Here is a 22,651-nt window from a genome sequence, read left to right on the forward strand (position 1 = left end):
CATGACTAGAGAATGTGAGGTAAAGAGAGAGAGAGAGAGAGAGAGAGAGAGAGAGAGAGAGAGAGAGAGAGAGAGAGATAAGACGAAGAATGCCAATAGAATATTAAATTTGTTGTCCAGGTTATAAGTTTTTTATCCTCATTATGAGTAGCGACGAGGATGTGGGACCGTCCAACCGAAACACCTATCTCTCAACGAGGGTCTTATGTCCTTGTAATCAATGCAAGCATGCTGTGCGACGGACAAGACGTGTTTCTTTGCAGCACGTTCGCGAATTTGGCGAGTTCGATCCATCTATTATAGATCGAGTTGTTGCCAATTATAACTCGTCGGACTCTGACGCTGGCCAACAAGCAGCAATCTTGCAACCCAATAGACGTGTTCGCAGGCGCTTTGGTCAAGCAGCATATGTGAGGCCACAAGATGTAGCCTCTGACAGCTCGGGGGATGATCATGCAGAGCACATTCCCAACGAGGCAATGTTTGAGCTCGAGATTGATGAAATGATCGAGACGATCATGGATTCAGAAAGGCTTATCTATGATGATATGAAAAGTGAAGCCGATATGCCATTGTATAATGGAGCACGTATGTCTAGATTGAAAGCACTCCTGGTTCTTCTCAACATGCAGGCAAAGTTTGGATGGAGTGACACTAGCGTCACAGCGCTTTTCAGGTGATCTATTACAATTAGTTTACTTTAATAGAACTCTAAATGTATAATGATCTGATAGATTTTTACACGACTGTATCATATTTTTATGTTGTGTAGATTGCTGAAAGAGCACATACTACCAGCTGACAATGTGATGCCAGATTCCCGAGATGAAGCAAGAAAGATTTTGCGAAACTTGGGGATGGATTACAATTCTATCCACGCTTGTCCTAATGACTGCATTCTTTTCAGAGGGGAATACATAGACATGGAGAAGTGTCCGAAATGTGATTCCGAAAGATATCGAGTAGATCTCCACGGGAAAAAAATTCCACAAAAGGTTTTGCGACATTTCCCTCTGCTTCCTCGCATCAAGCATTTCTTGAAAATGTAAGTCCATGGCCGCCCTAGCATCATGGCATGAGGAGAATAAATCTTCGGATGGTGTGCTATGAATTCCTGCAGATTGCGTAGCGTGGAAACATATAGATGGAACATGGTCGGATTTTGCCAGGGAAGCTCGAAATTTGCGCTTAGGCCTGGCTATGGATGGCGTAAATCCATTCGGTCAAAGATCAACATCTTACAGTGTATGGCCTGTTGTCATCGTCAACTACAACATTCCCCCGTGGTTGACTACGAAGAAGGGGCACCTATGGCTAAGCTTGATTGTGCCAGGGCGATATAAAGTGGGGAATATGGATATGTATCTTCGTCCACTATTGGAAGAGCTACAACAATTGTGGATTGGCATAGAGGTGGTGGATATGAGCCGACACACAGAACGACGGAATGCTTTGATCAGAGGCATTCTAATGTGGACCATGCATGACTATCCCGGGCTAACAGAATGCTCAGGTCATCTATTGACACTCCTCACTCAGACACTGTAAATCTTGTTTTTTCCCATAGTTGATCTATTATCATGTGTATACATGCAGGGCTTCAAACAAGCGGATACAGAGCATGTGTCACATGTGGACCTAGACTGAATGCACGTTGGGCACCCTCACTGAAGAAGCAAATCTACGAAGGTCATCAAGCGTATCTTCCAGAGAATCATGTGTTACACGACGGCTTTTTGGGAAGAGAGCCACCAAGGATGTCTGCACAAGCATGGTTAGAGCAGAAGGAGATGTGCGATGACAGATTGCCTCCAGGGATGAAGAGACTATCTCTATGGTACGAGTTACCATACTGGCCCCGACTCATGATCAATCACTTGCTCGATCCAATGCACATATTCAAGAATGTGGGTAATCTACTATGGGACCATTTGACCGGCAAGAAAGATACTTTGGGAGCCAGAGTTGACCTTAGAAATGTGGATCGTATGGAGCAATATTGGCCGCAAACAGCGTTTGATGGATCGATAAAACTCCCTAAAGCACCATGGATTTTCACAGGAGCCCAAGAACGCAAAGTAAAAGAGACCATTCGATCTTTGCGGACCCCCACTGGCGTAATGCACTCGCTCCGAAGGTGTTTTACTAAAGAAGGAAAGCTTACCGGTTTGAAGTCACACGATTGACATAAAATGTATCAGGTACGCTCATAGTGGACTTTAATATCATTGCATAAAATGTAGACTTTAATATCATTGCTGCACATACTTTACAGTTTATTTTACCGGTTGCCATTGAGGGATGTTTGTCTCTCGACATCCGTAACACAATCTACAAACTTGCAAAGCTGGTGCAATGGATCTCACAAAAGGAGATCAACGTAGACTCCATACCATTCGCCAAACTAAATGCTGCGGAGCTTGTGTGCATGTTTGAGAAACATTTTCCTACTACAATGCTAACCATTCAGGTGCATCTTCTTGTTCACATAGTTGATGAGGTGGAAATAGCTGGCACAGTTCATTCCAGATGGATGTTCTTCTTAAAGCGTTTCATGAAAACGCTTAAGGGATATGTGCGTCAAAAGGCACGTCCGGAGGGTAGCATGGCAGAAGGTTGGTTGGTATCAGAGTCCCTAGTGTACATTGGAGAGTGGCTAGACGGATTTGATAAATCCCGGGACACGCTATGGAAAACCATAGATGATGAGCGCATATCTGGGATTGTCATGTGCAATCTTGGTGTTGAGAAGAAGATGACGGAAGATCTAGAGGCTAAAATCAACCGATTTTGCATGCTTCACAATCCAGTGATGCAAAAGTGGATTTCACAATATGAGGATGCAAAGCAAGAGCGACAAAGGGCACGAATCGAGTGGAGACGGGGAAGACGACCACCGATGCACTATCCAGCGGTTCTGGAGAGCCTACCAACCTTCATGAGCTTAAGATGGTTGTACAACCAATTGAAAAGCGCACAACAATGCGGTGACGAAGTGACTGAAGAAGAGTGGGAGTACTCTCGGGGTTGCGCGACCAAGGTAAGTTTGCAATGTACGACTAGCAAGTGACTTTATTTATAAACGTTTGAACGACCACTCATAATCTTTGTTCGTTGTAGTATAAGTCATACACAGCAGCATGGTGTAAAGGTCGATATTTTAGGGTGGAACGAATCGACAAAAAGCGTTTTACTCAAGATTGTGGAATCATGGCAAAATTTGAACAGTCTAGTCGACGACGTTCCTCTGATGCAGATCCTGTTGTGGCGGAACTCACTTACTTCGGCACGCTGCAAGAGATTTTGAGGATCGATTACAGAGGATTTTTTGTCGACTTGTTCGACGTGCAATGGTTCAAGATAATCATGGAGGGTCGCAACGCTACTATGCGTAGAGGAGAGTCTGGTTTTCTTGAGGTGGATTCTACTAAGAAATGGACTGACCTAAGAGACACTTTCGTACTACCCGAGCATTGTGAACAAGTAAGTATGTAAATAGTTAACATCCCCCTTTTACAAGTTATGTGCTTGAAAGCTCTCATGTAAGTTATGTGGCTCTGGCAGGTAATATTTCATCCTACAAAGTCTACATCAAACTGGTGGTACGTCATAGAGGTAGCCCCTCGTAGTGCAAGGACGTATGAAGGCTACCATGTGCCAATCACAACGACATCAATGGAGGAGATCAGAGAAGATGCTCAATCAGAAGCCGCTGCGGTGGTGCCAGACGAGCATCAAGATGCTACTACTCTATATGGGGTGCATGCAGAGGAGCTACAAAATGAAACAGAGGATATGTGTTTAAACGGAGAGCTCTATATAGATATAGGAAGTTATGCTGAGTTATGCGAGGATGAGAGAGAGATCTCTTAAAGCCATAAATATTGTATTTGAACAATTTTGCTCCGTGTTGTAAAAGCTCTGGCTCTCTAAGTACCTTCCATGGTGTATAACACTCTTTTCTACTCGCGCTCACATCTTTTGATTGAAAATTCTGAGTTTTCGACTTGCCTCTTCTATCACTCAATTCATTGCGTCATTGTATTTATATGCGTCATTACGTCATTGTATTTATTGGTCTTTGCGTCATTGTCTACTCTATTCATTCAATATTAAGTTTAAATATTCGTGTGTTTAATGCAGGTATGGATGATGAGGAGTTTCTTTCTTCTTTGTCACCGCAGCAGAGACAGTGGTACGTGGAGCGTCATCGCTCTGGCGCATCATCGTGCGTTCCTACTCCATCCACATCTCCCTCTCTTTCGGAGCATTCGGCGCGCTCCAAAGCTTCGGCGTCGATGAGATGAGCTTCACACTCGTCTAGACACCGGCGCTCTAGTGGTGGCGGTGGCGGTTGTTGTGGGGATTTCGCCACCGATGCCTCCACACCGCCTCGTGTTCGACGAGGCTCTTTACTCTCCCCTTCTTTGCCCGCCCCCACACCAGCCACAGCATCGCCATCTACGCCAGGTTTTGCACGGCTGACTGTTCCTAGAAGCTACACAGCTCTACCTACTCCGCCAGGAGCCACCCCACTCGACACTCCTCGCTTCGGGGCCCAGACGCCGGTGGAGACACCTGACGTCCGTACCCCCATCGACACACCGCTAGAGACCCTTGCCGGGACACCCAGGTTCACGCGTCACCGGCCAGAGGGCTTGCCTTACTCCGTCGACATCAGCGGCGGCATCATCATGGATGATGACGGCAAGAAGGTGATCTCGCGCATGCGTGGTCTCTGCTCTCAGCTGTTTAGACACTACATACTAAACAAATGGAGTGAAGTACCAAGTGATTTAAAAAACAGAGTCATCAGCATACTTCATGATGAGTTTCCCGTTCCAACACGGGATCAGCGCTTCAATGAAGACCTGATGAAGATTCGAATGCGCGAATACTGCAAACACAAGCGTTCTGAAGTGCAAAAAGCAATCAAGAATGGGTGGAACAGGCTAGATTGGCTGGCCAAAGAATATTGGAAGAATGCGAAGAAAGCAGCGCGCGAGAATCCTGACAAGTGGAAGCAACAAAAGGATGCAGCCAGAGCGCGAGTAGAGGCAGGGAGCTCCCACCACTTGGGGAGCGGTGGATGGGCATCATTTGAGGCCGATTTTGTAAGTGTTTTCACATTGCTCTTTATGTTCGATAGTTTAGGGTTTATGAGTTTTTTAGTTCTAACATAATGAAATCTTTGTATGTTTTGACAGTGGTCGATGACAGGACGTGATCCCACACCGTACGAGCGCGAGTACGCAGGCAGGAAGGGCTTAAACGCCCTGATGGACATTCTAAGTTCTCGCGGCGGCATGGTTAGTATTAGGGTTTACTCTTTTTTATTTTTTGTATTGTTTTATAAATGTCGTTATATGTTTATACTTACTGAAAGCTGTCTTATTGTCTTTTTTTGCAGAATCCGACAGATACGCCGCTTGGACGTGATGAGACGTCTGACTAGACGACGTCAGTTTAGCCGTAGCTAGATAGCATTAGTTTAGGGTTTCTCATAGCTTATGTATCATGAGACAGATTTTATACGTCTTTTTGAACCATGTATATTATTACATTTGTCACCGCAGTTCCTTTTGCCAATCAATTGTTTATGCCTATGATGTTGTACAATTGTCATTATTACATTTTCCAATCAATTCATTTTGCCTATGATGTGTACAATTGTCAATTTTGCAAACAATGCGAATTGTGGGTGACTATTTTGGGTCTATTATCTACCCTTGCACTTTTTTTAAAAAGTGAATCAAGTACAATATGGTTGATGGGTGGCAGGGCATTGAATGCCCTGCCACCAAAAAAAAATTCTCTCGAGCGTCGCTATTTATGGCTCTGTAGCGTCGCTATGAGCGTCGCTATAGTCTTCTGTGTAAACGTCGCTATATACGTCGCTATATGCGTCGCTATATAGCGACGTTTACACAGAAGACTATAGCGACGCATATAGCGACTCCTATAGCGACGCATATAGCGACGCTCTCGTAGCGACGGTTTTAGCGACGCCGAGGGTTATAAAAACCTAGTGTATTTCCGTCTCTAACAGCGTCACAAGAGCACACAACCTCTTGTAGTGTGAGTAAACCTAAATGAATCCAAGATAAGCCCAAATTCACCTTTGAAAGAAAGTGCAAGCTTAGAAGCTGACAAAAGTAAATTGATGAAAGTAAATCAACTACAATTGTACACATCATAGGCAAAATCACTTGATTGTTAAACTTTGCAAATGTAATAGTTACAACACCATTGTCATTATTAAAAAAATATACATGGTTTTCAAAAAGACGTATAAACATCATCTCATGATACATATGCTATGACAAAAGGACACTAATGCTATGTAGGTACGGCTAGACTGATGTCGTCTAATTAGACATCTCATCGCGTCCAAGCGGCGTATCTGTCGGGTTCTGCGTCCAAACGGCGTATCTGTAAGTATAAACATATAATTTATAAAACATTACAACAAATAGAAAAGAGTAAACCCTAGTACTAACCATGTCACCACGAGAACTCAGAATGTCCATCAGGACGTTTAAGCCCTTCCTCCCTACGTACTCACGCTCGTACGGTGTGGGGTCACGTCCTGTCATCGACCACTATCAAAACATACAAAGAATCCATTAAATTAGAATTTAAAAAAACCTAAACCCTAAACTATCAAACCTAAAGAGAAATGCGAAAACACTTACAAAATCGGCCTCAAATGATGCCCACTCGCCGAGCTCCCTGCCTCTACCCACGCTCTGGCTACTTCCTTTTGTTGCTTCCAATTGTCGGGATTCTCGTGTGTTGCTTTCTTCGCATTCTTCCAATCTTCTTTGGCTAGCCAATCTGGTTTGTTCCACCCATGCTTAATTGCTTTTTGCACTTCGGAACGCTTGTACTTGCAGTATTCGCGCATTCGAACCTTCACCAGGTCTTCATTGGAGCGGTCATCCTCTGTTGAAACGGGAAACTCGTCATGCATCATGCTGATGACTCTGTCTTTTAAATCACTTGGTACTTCACTCCAGGTGTTTAGTATGTAGTGTCTTAACACCTGAGCGCAAAGACAGCGCATGAACGAGATCACCTTCTTGCCTTCATCATCCAAGATGATGCCGCCGCTAAAGTCGACGGAGTAAGGCAAGCCCTCTTGCCGGTGATGCATGAACCTGGCAGGGGTCTCTAGCGGCGTCTCGACAGGGGTACGGATGTCAGGTGTCTCCACTGGAGTCTGGGCCTCCAAGCGAGGAGTGTCGCTGGAGTGATTCCTGGAGGAGTAGCTAGTGGTGTGTAGCCGCTAGGAACGCCCGTCAGCCGCGCAAAACCTAGTGTAGATGGCGATGCTGTGGCTAGTGTGGAGGTGAAAAAAGAAGGGGAGGCTAAAGAGCCTCGTTGAACACGAGATGGCGTTGAGGCATCGACGACGGTATCCCCACAACAACCACCACCGCCACCACTAGAGCGCCGGTGCCTAGATGAGTGTAAAGATTGTCTTGTCGACACCAAAAGTTTGGAGCATGCTGAATGCTCCGAAACAGAGGGAGACGCTAAAGGAGTAGGAATGTGTGATGGGGCTCCAGAGCGATGACGCTCTACATACCACTGTCTCCGCTCGGGTGACAAAGAAGAAAGAAACTCCTCATCATCCATACCTGCATTAAACACACGAACATGTAAACTTAATATTGAATGAATGGAGAAGAAAACATGGACAAGTAGAGAGAGAGCAAGAGAGAGAGAGAGAGAGAGAGAGAGAGAGAGAGCGAGAGAGGACTCATAAAGAGGCAGGGATTTCTGTATAAAAAGATTTCGTTGAATTTGTAAAAGCACTACGCTCCACGTGCGATGGAGACTGAAGCTGCATCGCGAAGGTCTACTCATAGAAGTTGCTTGCCCCACCACTAAATCTAATTGATCGGGTGAAAGAGACGCTAAGAAGGAGTAGTAGTGCTTCTTAGTGTCTCTTTCACCATATCAACTAGATCTAGTGGTGAGACGAGCAGCATCTATGTTGAGCAGACCAGCTTTGCAGCTTCAGTCTCCATCCCACTTGGAGCGCAATGCTCGTCGTCCCTGCTTGTGAGAACATACCTAGAGCATACGTACCTGGAGTGGACACAAAAACCATTAAATACAATGACACAATGACGCATATAGACAGGAATGAACAAAAAGCCACGTGAATACAATACACATTATAAAATAGAGCTAAATTGTTCAAACACAATATTTATGGCTTTAAGAGGTCTCTCTCTCATCCTCGCAAAGCTCAACATAACTTCATATATCTATATAGAGATCTCCGTTTAAACAGATGTCCTCCGTTTCATTTTGTAGATCCTCTGCATGCACCCCATAGAGAGTAGCAGCTTGATGCTCGTCTGGCACCACCTCAATGACTTCTGACTGAGCATCTTCTCCGATCTCCTCCATTGATGCCGCTGTGATTGGCACATGGTAGCCTTCATACGTCCGTGCACTACGAGGGGCTACCTCTATGAAATACCACTAGTTTGATGCAGACTTTGTAGGATGAAATATCACCTGCCAGAGCCACATAACTTACATGAGAGCTTCCAAGCACATAAATTCTAAAATTGGATGTTAACTATTTACATACTTACTTGTTCACAATGCTCGGGTAGTACGAAAGTATCTCTTAGGTCACTCCATTTCTTAGTTGAATCCACCTCAAGAAAACTAGACTCTCCTCTACGCACAGTAGCGTTGTGACCTTCCATGATTATCTTGAACCATTGCACGTCGAACAAGTCGACAAAAAATCATCTATAATCGATCCTCAAAATCTCTTGTACTGTGCGGAAGTAAGTGAGTTCCACCACCACAGGATCTGCATCAAAGGACCGTCGTCGACGAGACTGTTCAAATTTTGCCATGATTCCACAATCTTTATTAAAACGTTTTTTTTCGATCCGTTCCACCCTAAAATGTTAACCTTTACACCATGTTGCTGTGTATGAATTATACTACAACCAACAAAGATTATGAGTGGCCGTTCAAACATCTAGAAAGTCACCAGTCGTACATTGTAAAGTTACCTTGGTCGTGCAACCCCGAGAGTACTCCCACTCCTCCTTAGTCGCTTCTTCACCGCACTATTGTGCGATTTTGAATCGGTTGTGCAACCATCTTAAGCTCATAAATGTTGGTAGGCTCTCCAGACCCGTCGGATAGTGCATCGGTGGTTGTCTTCCCTGTCTCCACTTGATTTGTGCCCTTTGTCACTCTTGCTTTTCATCCTCATATTATGAAATCCACTTTTGCATCACTGGATTGTGAAGCATGCAAAATCGGTTGATTTTAGCCTCTAGATCTTCCATCATCTTCTTCTCAACACCTTGATTGCACATGACAATACCAGATATGTGCTCATCATCTAGAGTTTTTTATTAAAGTACACACATTGTAATGGATCACCTGAAAAGCGCTGTGACGCTAGTATGAGTCGATCCAAACTTTGTCTCCATGTTGAGAAGAACCACTAGCGCCTATAATCTAGACACACATGCTCCATCATACAATGGCGTATCGGCTTCACTTTTCATATCATCATAGATAAGCCTTTCAGAATCCATGATCGTCTCGATCATTTCATCGATCTCGGGCTCAAACATTGCCTCGTTGGGAATGTGGTCTGCATGATCATCCCCCGAGCTATCAGAGGCTACATCTTGTGGCCTCACATATGCTGCTTGACCAAAGCGCCTGCGAACATGACTATTGGGTTGCAAGATTGCTGCCTGTTGGCCAGTGTCAGAGTTCGACGAGTTATAATTGGCAGAAACTCGATCTAATGGATCGAACTCGCCAAATTTTCAAACGTGCTGCGAAGAAACGCGTCTTGTCCCTCGCACATCATGCTTGCATTGATTACAAGGACATAAGATCCTCGTTGAGAGATAGGTGTTTCGGTTGGACGGCCCCACATCCTCGTTACTACTCATAATGAGGGTAAAAACCTTAGAACCTGGACAAAAAATTTAATCTTCTATTGGCATTCTTCGTCTTTTATCTCTCTCTTCTCTCTCTCTCTCTCTCTCTCTCTCTCTGTTCACATTGTAAACTACCTCACATTCTCTAATCATGTCCAATACCCTCACACCTCGGTCTAAAGGTGCACGGAGATCAGAACTACCGGGTTATAATCTCGCCTTTATTGGTCAATGCCTATATTTGTGGGTACAAGAAATCTACACATCCACGTCTACATGATAGTACAAGTAGTGGACAATACCCCTTTGCCTCTTCTCTAGCTGTAGGATTTCACATCATTTTAACATCTTTTCACAGTAGATCTTTGTTCGAGGGATTACGTAACACATTACATGTTGGCCTCCAAGCTAAGTATCATGCCGTTGAAAGCTTTCTAGCTCAAGGTCGCATCCGTAAAGAGGAAGAGAGGGATCACCATTCGTCTAACTCTAATTTTTTTACCATAATCTCGTAGGTAGACTCTGATAAAAAAACTCAATCCAGAATCTAATCTTAAATCTAACCTAATTGAACATGTGGTGATTCGCTCCATTGAAGGATAAAAGACATACCCACGGGCTACTAGCTACGTAGATGTGAATGGGTCTCACTTCATAACACGATTTTAAATTTCAATCCATCGTTTGCTCTCTCTCTCTCTCTCTCTCTCTCTCTCTCTCTCTCTCTCTCTCTCTCTCTCTGTGCAGCAGTCGAACATGCAGGTGGAATTGCTGGTCCGCATGGTCCATCGAACATAAATCTAGATCTGATTTAATCTAAACTCAAAATAAACCTAAATTTAATTTAATCTAACGTAAATCTAAATCTAACGTAAATAAACCTAAATCTAATCTAACATAAATCTAAATCTAACATTATCTTAAACGCAACATAAACATAAATCTAAATGTAATCTAACCTAATCTAATTTAAATTTTAACATAATCTCTTTCTCTGTTTGTTTTCTCTCCTTACCTCTCTCTTTCGTCTTCTCCCCCTCTCTCTCTCTCTCTTTGGTTTTTTATTCTCTCTCTCTTTCTCTTTGTTCAATAGGTCTTGAGTTCAACTCTTCGTCGGCTAGATCTTTAAGGTCTCTTGGGATAGTTTCCTATGACGTTGAAACTTTCTTCTTCTCGGGTGTGTGTGTGTGTATGGGTTATATGTGTGTGTGCCAATAAAAAGAGGAAAATGGTATAAACTTTTTATCACCCAAGTGTGGTAGATTGGTTATGCCATTTCCCTCTTGAATAACAGGTCTTGAGTTCAACTCCTCGTTGGCTAGATCTTTAAGGTCTCTTGGGATAGTTTCTTACGACGTTAAAACTCTCTTCTTCTCGGGTGTGTGTGTGTGTGTGTGGGTGTGTGTGTGTCCCAATAAAAAGAGGAAAATGGTATAACCTTTCTATCACCCAAGTGTGGTAGATTGGTTATGCCATTTCCCTTGGGATAGTTTCTTATGACGTTAAAACTCTCTTCTTCTCGGGTGTGTGTGTGTGTGTGCCAATAAAAAGAGGAAAATGGTATAACCTATCTATCACCCAAGTGTGGTAGATTGGTTATGCCATTTCCCTCTTGAATAACAGGTCTTGAGTTCAACTCCTCGTCCGCTAGATCTTTAAGGTCTCTTGGGATAGTTTCCTACGACGTTAAAACTCTCTTCTTCTTCTCTCTCTCTCTCTCTCTCTCTCTCTCTCTCTCTCTTTCCTCTCTCAATGTGTGTGTGTATGCATTCTTTGTTTATGCATGTGTGTGTGTGTGTGTTTTGTTTATGCATGTGCTCTCTCTTTCTCTCTCTCTCTCTCTCTCAAAAACACAATGTGTGTGTGTGGGTGAGAGAGAGAGAGAGAAAGAGGGGAAGGGAAAATGAGAGAGAGGAGAGGAAAGGAGCATACATGGCTCTTCTTCCTCTCCTCGTGTATGTATCTGTGTGCATGCGTGTGTGTGTGTGTGGAGAAGAAAGAGAGAGAGAGGGAGAGCGCGGGTTACCTTTGCTTGCTTGAGCGTCGAAAACTCAGATATGAGGTTTGAGTTTTTGGGTGTTCTCGATTTATTTTTTACCCCTGTCGCGTCGCTATAGGCGTCGCTATGAGTGTCGCTAAGTTACAAGTAAACTAGCGACGCCCATAGTGACGACCATAGCGATGCCGTGGGTTTTCACTTTTGAGCGTCGCACTATGAGTGTCGCTAATGTGAAGTACCTCTTGTAGTGTCATTAAGGTGGCAAGCGGGTCCGCGTACAAACTTGGGTGTCCTAAATGTGCTAGAGTGCAAACATGCCATGATTTTGATTGTTGGGATATTTAACACCCAAGCTTCTTAGACACGGAGGCTTCAATAGCCTACTCGAACTCACGTTATACATTAACATGATTACATAGTGCACCCCCTGAGTATGTTTACACTTAAGAGAGTGGATTTTCCCCATGTCTTGAGAATTCTAGACTGAAGTGATGAGTTATGGGAAAAAATAGAGAACTAGGGACATCAAGTTCTTTGACGTCAAATGTAGCAACCTTCGACATGCGATACTAATGTTTTTGGTTGACTTTGACAGTACAGGGAAGCAATTCGTGGGACACTTCTCTAGGCTTGCCTCCTTGTCTCCTGGAAGACGCTCTTAATCCACAAAAACACAACAAAATACACAAGGTGGTCTCCTTTCGCCAAACTCAAGCCTTGCCCTTTGGGAATAACAAGCACCTACTATTCAAAACACCTTGCGAGGCATATTGTGAAGACTAGGCTTGGCACTAAGAGCACACTCACCCAAGCCAATAAACACACACCCAAAAAAACCCATTTTTTCAAACAAAAACCTCCAAAAAAAACACATGTAGGCTGGCCTCCAATGACATACAATCACTAGCCTCTCCCTCAATTGTCCATCATTAATGCACATCCATCATATTAGCTAGAGCATTCTCATACAACACACAAGTTTGAAGTGAGAAAACCCTAATTCAATCCCTCACACACCACCCATTAACAAGAAGGAGGAGATGCAGGGCTGCAAAGGAGCACCACATAGAAGCTGACGTTCTCTCCTTCATAAGCACTCAAAGTGTTGAGATTCGAACTAAGAAAGCGCCCATCGAGCTTCATGACGGTATGCCAAAGCCGTTAGAGAGGTTCACATGCTAGGGATAAATTTTAAGAAAGAAAATCACTTTCAAGCTTTCAGAAATAGAGATATATAACTCCCCCTTCACTGCATGATCTCACAGCTTCATCAATTGATACAAACAAACATCAAGAATATAGGGGTAGAAAATAGCAACTTTGATTGCCCTAATCGGCCCAAAACTACTCAATCTGAAAGGTCACCGGAAGTAAGGTCGCCAAATTAGCATTCAACACCGACAGGCCTGCTTATAGCTGATATTTGGCTCTCTCCCTGCATAATTGACATGAGACGCAGTGTTTTGGCATCTTCCAAAGCTTCACTAGGACCGCAATTATATTTGTCCAGATACTCATCAGTGTTGCGCCTTATCTGTCTAATTTGTGATGAGGACCTTGGCTGTACTTCACTGGAGCTAGCCTCATCTTCATTTAATTGTGTACTGCAATCATCTAATACGGTCATCGCCTCTGACACGTGCGACGCCGGCCATCCTCCTCCCCATTGACCTCATTGTTAATTTGTACCTACACTGCCGTTTCTGCTGGTTCCGGTGGCACCTCCCCTTCGATCCCCAGCATCTGCCTCAAGAGATCAAAAACCATGGCCACCACAGTTGTTCCCAGCAGGACCCCTCTAGCTTCGCTCGCCAGCTTTATCTGCGCATCTCTTGACGCTGGTGCCGGCAGAGCCTGATTCCCCAGTATGATCTCCTGATCCCTCATCCTCTTGACATCATCAATGTGCTTATGGATTCCTGCTGCAAGCTCTCTGAACGTTAACGCTCTGCCATCCTTTCTAGCCATCTTCACAATCACAACCTTCTCAAGTTCTTTGTGCTAGTTCCATTTAACATCAACTTATAGTTTCATTCAGTTGGTAATAAAACCTATTTTTTTGGTTCTCATTTTTCGAACGTCAAATATCGTTTTATTTTTTCTAATAAGCAGTACGAGAGAGTATGCATTTGTTCAAGATAGCTCTAACAGTGTGCAAGCTAGCATTCTTCATATGCGATAAGTGATGCATCTCATCCTCTGCTACCCAAAGAAAAAGAGAGAGAGAGAGAGAGAGAGAGAGAGCTCATGCACAATGTACATGGCATGTCGTCAACTCTAAAAAAGATATTACTATGACTGGCCCGTAATACAGGGCCACACTTTTGTACTAAAAAAGAAAGAGAGAGAGAGAGAGAGAGAGAGAGAGAGAGAGAGGGGGAGAGAGCTTTAGTCTTGCATGAATGGCGAACATGCAGACTTTGGGAGCTTAAGAGCTTGATAGCTTTTGTGAAATGAAGAGAGCTTAAAAGTTGGGAGAGAAAGAGAACTTGAGAGAGAGAGCTTGAGTCTTGGGTAATGGCAAACGTATAGACTCGAGAGCTTGAAAGAGCTGGATAGCTTGTGTGGAGGTAAGGGATGGGCGAGAGGGATAATTTATAATTGGAAGGGTCATTCAAACAAAGTTTTTTACATAAAATAATCTGTTTATGGCTATTGGCAGGAACTAGAGTGATTAAACAAAAATTTCCATCCTGCCAGGTGTCCAACCATTCTAGCAATTCCTATAGTTCCGGCCATTTTAGGACATTCGAAGCCGTTCCAGCACATCCTGTTGTGTCCGTTCTCATATCACCTGCATTTCTGGAACGACTCAACATGTCTAGATGTTCCCTTCACTCTTCAATGGTTCCGGCATTCCACGAGCCATTTCTAGGTGTTCTCACACTATTGATACCACTATAATCACTTCCATTGGATGACGAAACAGAAACACAAAGATAGCAAAACTTTGGAATACTTTCACTTTAAACAACATCAAACAACTCAATTGGAGTAGAGAGGGAAAGGCGCGCGCGCGCGAGAGAGAGAGAGAGAGAGAGAGAGAGAGAGAGAGAGAGAGAGAGAAAAGATGTCAGAGCAAGATGCTCCTGTACACAATCGATCAATAGTCTTGAGCCCCTGCTGTCACCGTCCCTGTTTGGGTATTTCTCTTTTGCTTAGATCTCTTCTATTACAAGAAGTCTGAGGGCGACAGTAGGCTCTCATGAAATCTCAGAATTTGATCTACAAAATCTTTCTTTGTCTAAGTGGTTGGTTGCATTTATACACCCATAGGACCCACAAAACAATAGAAGGTCCCTCAAAAAGTAGGGCACCAAAATTCATCCCCCCGCCCCCCCCCTCCCCTTGGTTTATCTCAATGTTCGGGTTTTTCTAAAAAGAGAGAAATAAAAAACGCCAACCTTGCTTTTCCTTAGGCTAGTAGAAAATCCACTATCGTGGGCAAAATGTACAAAGAATCTAAGTGATATTGCATCCCCTCCGGTGAGTCAAAAATCAACACAATATCATTAGCATATAACAATAGTGAGATCTATGTCTATGCCAACTGTGCTCCTCTATCACCATCCCCTCAATGTAGTCAGCAACCTCATCCACATACATGCCAAATAGTGTAGGAGATAGCTGGCAACCCAGTTTCACGCCAATAGTGGACTTAACCAAATAAGAAATCCCCTCTAGAAATGAAATAAAACGATATATTAACGTCTTCAAAAGTCCAAAATGGCCTATCACTACAAAAGGTTATGTGCACTTGTGACTCTTTTAGCGACAAAAATACATTGGGTTTTTATACTCCCCATCGTCGCTAAGACCGTCGCTACCAACGTCGCTATGACCGTCACCATACACGTTGCTATATAGTGATGGTTGCATCCTTGTGTAGCGACGCTACAGAACCTTATATAGAGATGCCTATAGCGATGTCCGAGAGTGAAAATTTTTGGGTGGCACAACATCCATCAACCATATTGAATGTTTCTAGAATAGAGTAAACCTAAATGAATCCAAGATAAGTCCAGATTCACCTTTGCAGAAAGAAAGTGCAAGGTATAGACCCAAAGTAGTCACCTACAAGACAATATAACCATTAACTCCATCACGCATAGTATTGTTTGCAGAATAAAGATACAAAACTGACAAAAGTAATTGGACAAAAGTAAATTGGCGAAAGTAAATCAATGATAATTATACACATCATAGGCAAAATCACTTGATTGTTAAGCTTTGCAAATGTAATAGTTACAACACAATTGTCATTATTGAGAAAATACATGGTTTTTCAATAGTTACAGAAAGACGTATACACGTCATCTCATTATACATGCTATGACAAAAGAAAACTAATGCTATCTGGCTACGACTAGACTGACATCGTCTAATCAAACGTCTCATCGCATCCAAGCGGCGTATCTATTGAATTCTGCAGAAAAAAATAAGACTTTTTGTAAGTATAAACATATAATTACAAACAAATCTTTTTTTTTTTAGCTTATCATTAAAATACAACAAATGTAAAAGAGTAAATTGAAATACTAACCATGCAGCCACGAGAACTCAGAATGTCCATCAAGGCGTTTAAGCCCTTTCTGCATGCGTACTCGCGCTCGTATGGTGTGGGGTCACGTCCTGTCATCGACCACTGTTCAAAACATAAAAAGAATCCATTATGTTAGAACTTAAAAGTACAAATAGACGTAGCTACCAAACCTAAAGAGCAATGCAAAAACACTTACAAAATCGACATCAAGTGATGCCCACCCTTAGCTCCCCAAGTGGTGCGAGATCCTTGCCTCTACTTGTGCTTTGGCTGCCTCCTTTTGTTGCTTCCACTTGTCAGGATTCTCGCAAGCTGCTCGCTTTGCATTCTTCCAATCTTCTTTGGCCAGCCAATCTAGTCTATTCCACCCATTCTTTATTGTTTTTTGTACTTCAGAACGCTTGTGCTTGCAGTATTCGCTCATTCGAACATCAGGTCTTCATTGAAGCACTCATCCTGACTTGACACAGGTCTAAGATAATGCCGCCGCTCATGTCGACAGAGTACGGCAAGCCCTCTTGCCTCTGACGTGTTAACTTGGGTGTCTCGACAGGGGTCTCTAGCAGCGTCTCGATGTGGGTACGGACGTCAGGTGTCTCCATTGGAGTCTGGGCCGCGAAGCGAGGAGTGTCGACTGGGGTGACTCCCGGAGGAGTAGCTACTGGTGTATTTGCTAGGAACGGCCGATAGCCATGTAAAACCTGGCGTAGATGGCGATGTCATGGCTGGTGTGGGCGCAGGAAAAGAAGGGGAAGGTAAGGAGCCTCGTCAAACACGAGGCGATGTCGAGGCATCAGCAGCGGCATCCCCACAGTAACCGCCACCGCTACCACTAGAGCGCCAGTTCTTGACGAGTGTGAAGATCGTCTCATTCGACACCGAAGCTTTGGAGCGTACTAAATACTCTGAAACAAAGGGAGACGCTGAAGGAGTGGAACGACGTGATGGTGCTCCAGAGCGATGACGCTCCTTGTACCACCTCCTCTGCTGGGGTGACAAAGAAGAAAGAAACTGATCATCATCCATACCTGCAGTGGTGCGTCGGCCTCGGCTGACATAGTCGGCATATCAGACTTTCACGACACACCGAGGAGTGCCCCTACTTGTGAGACTACTCAGGATAAAGTTTCCAAGGATTATGTTATTGCTACGCTGCATTGGGAGTTTCGAGCTCCCTCTCTGGAGAATACTCTCGCACTGGAGTATTTGTATATGTTTGTACATCTGTAAGTTCTTAATGGTGTATTGTGTTTGTTACACGACCCTTACACGCAGCTGTTGAAACCATAGGAGCTAACCATGTGTCTATGTGTGTCTGTGAGATTGAGAGGGAGAGAGAGAAAGAGGGGAGGGAAACAGGAGAGGGAGGAGAGGGAAGGAGCATACTTGGAGTGGAAGAAATGATGATTAAAAACAATTTAAATTTCTCAAGTATAGCATATAGACAGGAATGGACAAAAAACCACATGAATACAATATATATTATCAAATGGAGAAAAATTGTTCAAATACAATGTTTATGTCTTTAAGAGGTCTCTCTCCCATCCTCGCATAGCTCAGCATAACTCCCTATGTCTGTATAGAGCTCTCCGTTTAGGCAGACCTCCTCCGTTTCATTTGGTAGATCCTCTGCATGCACCCCATAGAGAGTAGCAACTTGATGCTCGTCCAGCACCACCTCAGTGGCTTCTCACTGAGCATTTTCTCTGATCTCCTCCATTTATCCCGCAGTGATTGGCACATGGTAGCCCTCATACGTCCGTGCACTACAAGGGCTACCTCTATGACGTACCACAAGTTGGATGCAGACTTTGTAGGATGAAATATCACCTGCCAGAGCCACATAACTTACATGAGAGCTTTCAAGCACATAACCTCTAAAATTAGATATTAGATATTTATAGACTTACTTGTTTACAATGCTCGGGTAGTACGAAAGTGTCTTTTAGGTCGGTCCATTTTTTAGCTCAATCCACGTCAAGGAAACCAGACTCTCCTCTGCGTACAGTAGCATTGCGACCCTCCATGTTTATCTTGAACCATTGCACGTTGAACAAGTCGACAAAAAATCCTCTATAATCGATCCTCAAAATCTCTTCTAGCGTGCTGAAGTACGTGAGTTCCACTACCACAAGATCTGCATCAGAGGACCGTCGTCGGCTAAACTATTCAAATTTTTCCATGATTCTACAATCGTGTGTAAAATGATTTTTGTCGATCCGTTCCACCCTAAAATGTTGAGCTTTGCACCATGCTGTTGTGTATGACTTCTACTACAACCAACAAAGATTATGAGTGGCCGTTCAAACATCTAGTAAATTGCTAGTTGTACATCCCTCCTTCTGCCATGCTACATTTCAGACGTGCCTTCTAACGCACATATCCCTTGAGTGTTTTCATGATACGTTCTAAAAAGAACATCCATCCTGAATGTACTGTGCCAGCTATTTCCACCTCACCAATTATGTTAACAAGAAGATGCACCTGAATAGTTAGCATGGTAGTAGGAAAGTGTTTCTTAAACATGCACACAACCTCCGAAATGTTTAGTTTGGCGAATGGTATGGAGTCTACATTGATCTCCTTTTGTGAGATCCATTGCACCAACTTTGCAAGTTTGTAGATTGTGTTACGGATGTCAGGAGACAAACATCCCTCAATGGCCACCGGTAAAAATAAACTCCAAAACACGTCTAGCAATGATTTTAAAGTCCACACACAAATTTCTTACACAATTTCCACTATGATATATTCCACTTCAAACATATCTGACACATTCTATGCCAGTCGTGTGACTTCACATAGGTAAGCTTCCCCTCTTTAGTGAAACACGTCTGGAGCGAGTGCATTACGCCAGTGGAGGTCCGCACAGTTCAAATGGTCTCTTTTACTTTGTGTTCTTGGGCTCCTATCAAAATCCATGGCGCTTTAGGAACTTTAATCGATCCATCGGGTGCTCTCTGTGGTCAATATTGCTCCATACGATCCACATTTCTAAGGTCAACCCTAGCTTCCAAAGTATCTTTCTTGCCGGTCAGATGGTCCCACAACAGATTACCCATATTCTTGAATATGTGCATTGGATCGAGCAAGTGATTGATCATGAGTACTCTGGGCCAATATAGTAACTCGTACCATAGAGAGAGTCTCTTCATCCCTGGGGGCAAACCGTCATCACACATCTCCTTCTTCTCTAACCATGCTTGTGCAGACATCCTCGATGGCTCTCTTCCAAAAAACCCATCACGTAACTAATGATTCTCTGGAAGATACGCTTGATGACTTTCGTAGGTTTGCTTCTTCAGTGAGGGTGCCCGACGTGCATTAAGTCTAGGTCCACATGTGACACATGCTCCATATCTGCTTGTTTGAAGCGCTGCATGTATACACATGACAATAGATAATCTTGATAAAAACCAAGATTTATAGTGTTTGAGTTTGAGTGTAAATCACTTGAGCATTCTGTTAGTTTGGGATAGTCATGCTCCTGCCAATAGCCATAAACAGATTGTTTTATTAAAAAAAAAATTGTTTGTGTGACCCTTCCAATTATAAATTATCCCTTTTGCCCATCCCTTACCTCCACCCAAGTTATCCAGCTCTTTCAAGCTCTCTAGTCTACACGTTTTCCATTACCCAAGACTCTCTCTCTCTCTCTCTCTCTCTCTCTCTCTCTCTCTCTCTCTCTCAAGATCTCTTTCTTTCCCAACTTTTAATCTCTCTTCGTTTCACAAAAGCTATGAAGCTCTCAAGCACCCAAGTCTGCATGTTTGCCATTGATGCAAGACTCAAGCTCTCTCCCTCTCCCTCTCTCTCTTTTTTAGTACAAAAGTGTGGCCCTCTATTACGGACCAGTAATAGTAATATCCTTTTTAGAGTTGACGACGTGCCATGTTGGTTGTGCTCTCTCTCTCTCTCTCTCTCTCTCTCTCTCTCTCTCTCTCTCTCTCTCTCTCTCTGTGGGTAGCAGAGGATGAGATGCATCACTTGTCTCATATGAAGAATGCCAGCTTGCACACTGTTAGAGCTATATAGAAAAAAGAAAACGATATTTGACGTTCGAAAAACGAGAACCAAAAAAATAGGTTTTATTACCAACAGAATGGAACTAGCACGAAGAACTTGAGAAAGTTGTGATTGCATAGATGGCCAGAAAGGACGGCAGAGCGTTAACGTTCAGAGAGCTTGCAGCAGGAATCCAAGAGGATGAGGGATCAGGAGATACAAGGGAATCAGGCTCCGCCGGCACCAGCGTGTAGAGATGCGCAGATCAGGCTGGCGATCGAAGCTGGAGGGGTCCCCCGGGGAACCGCTGTGGTGGCTATGGTTTATGATCTCATGAGGCAGATGCTGGGGATCGAAGGGGAGCTACCACCGGCACCAGCAGAAACGGCAGGGCAGGTACAAATTAATAATGAGGTCAATGGGGAGGAGGACGGCTGGGAGTCGCACGTGTCCGAGGCGATGGCCGTATTAGATGATTGCAGTACACAATTAAATGAAGATGAGGCTAGCTCCAGTGAAGTACAGCCAAGGTCCTCAGCACAAATTAGACAGAAACGCAGTGCTGATGAGTATCTGGACAAATATAATTGCGGTCCTAGTGACGCTTTGGAAGTTGCCAAAACACTGCGTCTGATGTCAATTATGCAGGGAGAGAGCCAAATATCAGCTATAAGCAGGCCTGTCGGCGCTGCTCATGAACCAGTGTAAGAGACCATTCCCAACGGCGCAGATTTAGATGATGCATGCAGCCCATGCTGAATGCTAATTCGGCGGCCCTCATGAGTAGGGCTGCTAATTTAGATTTTTCCATTAGTGTGGCCGATTTAGGGCAATCAAAGTTGCTGTTTTGTGCCCCTAGATTCTTGATGTTTGTATGTATCAATTTTTGAAGCTGCTAGATCATGCAGTGAAGGGGAAGTTATATATCTCTATTTCTGAAAGCTTGAAAGTGATTTTCTTTCTTAAATTTTATCCCTAGCATGTTAACCTCTCGAACGGTTTTGTCATACCGTCATGAAGCTCGATGGGTGCTTTCTTAGTTCGCATCTCAACACTTTGAGTGCTTATAAAGGAGAGAACATCAGCTTTTCTGTGGTGCTCCTTTGCAGCCCTGCATCTCCGATCCTCCTGCTTGTTAATGGGTGGTGTGTGAGGGATTGAATTAGGGTTCTCACTTCAAACTTGTGTGTTGTATGAGAATGCTCTAGCTATGATGGATGTTCATTAATGATGGAGAATTGAGGGAGAGGCTAGGGATCTTATGTCATTGGAGGCCAGCCTACATGTGTTTTTCTTGGAGGTTTTTGTTTGAAAAAATGGGGTTTTTGGAGGTGTGTGTTTATTGGCTTGGGTGAGTGTGCTCTTAGTTCCAAGCCTAGGCTTCACAACATGCCTGGTTTGAATGGTAGGTGCTTGTTATTCCCAAAGGGCAAGGCTTGAGTTCGGCGAAAGAAGACCACCTTGTGCATCCATCTATGAGCTAATATATTCCATTTGTCTCCAAAACTCATATACATGATTTTCAAGGTATGTAGATGGCTATCATGGCTTGAGATTTGAAAAAAAACGCATCTTTGGTTAGCTAGGGTTTTTTTTTTTTTTTGAAACCCTTAGCTTGTACTCTCTATGCATAGCCTCCTGAAAAAGTTTGGCTTGATTTGGCTTTACAAGCTAACTTTTTGGATTTCAGTCTCGAGAAAGGATGATGGATATCTGTGGCACCTTTTGGCTGCCAACTTGTGTAGAACCAATGATGATGACCAGAATTTGGCTTGACTCTTTGTTGCTCCTACAGATCTCTATCACAATAAATGATTGAACTATCAATTCCACCCCTTTTGTTCTTGTCAGTACGGTTACTCCCTTTTGTTTGTTAGGCTTCATTAAGTCACATACAAGATAAAAGATTTACAGTATAAAGATCTACTTCCTGTATACAGCCTTGTAGTCGCATGAAATGTCTAATAGGAAACTATATACTTGATGCGTGCGTTTGTTTAGTTGCATTACCAACTTCCTTTGTCCTTGTAGTCTATCTCGGAGTGTTAAGACCATTCTCAGTCATCTTTGGCCTCATGTTGTTGTTCAAGCACTATAAGAGGAGTTGTCTATAACCACGTCCACAGCTCCAGAAAAACAAAGAAAAAAGAAGAGAGAAAA

Source organism: Adiantum capillus-veneris, chromosome 17 (genome assembly GCF_014529385.1).
Source record: "Adiantum capillus-veneris isolate H3 chromosome 17, ASM1452938v2, whole genome shotgun sequence".
NCBI classification, from domain to species: domain Eukaryota; kingdom Viridiplantae; phylum Streptophyta; class Polypodiopsida; order Polypodiales; family Pteridaceae; genus Adiantum; species Adiantum capillus-veneris.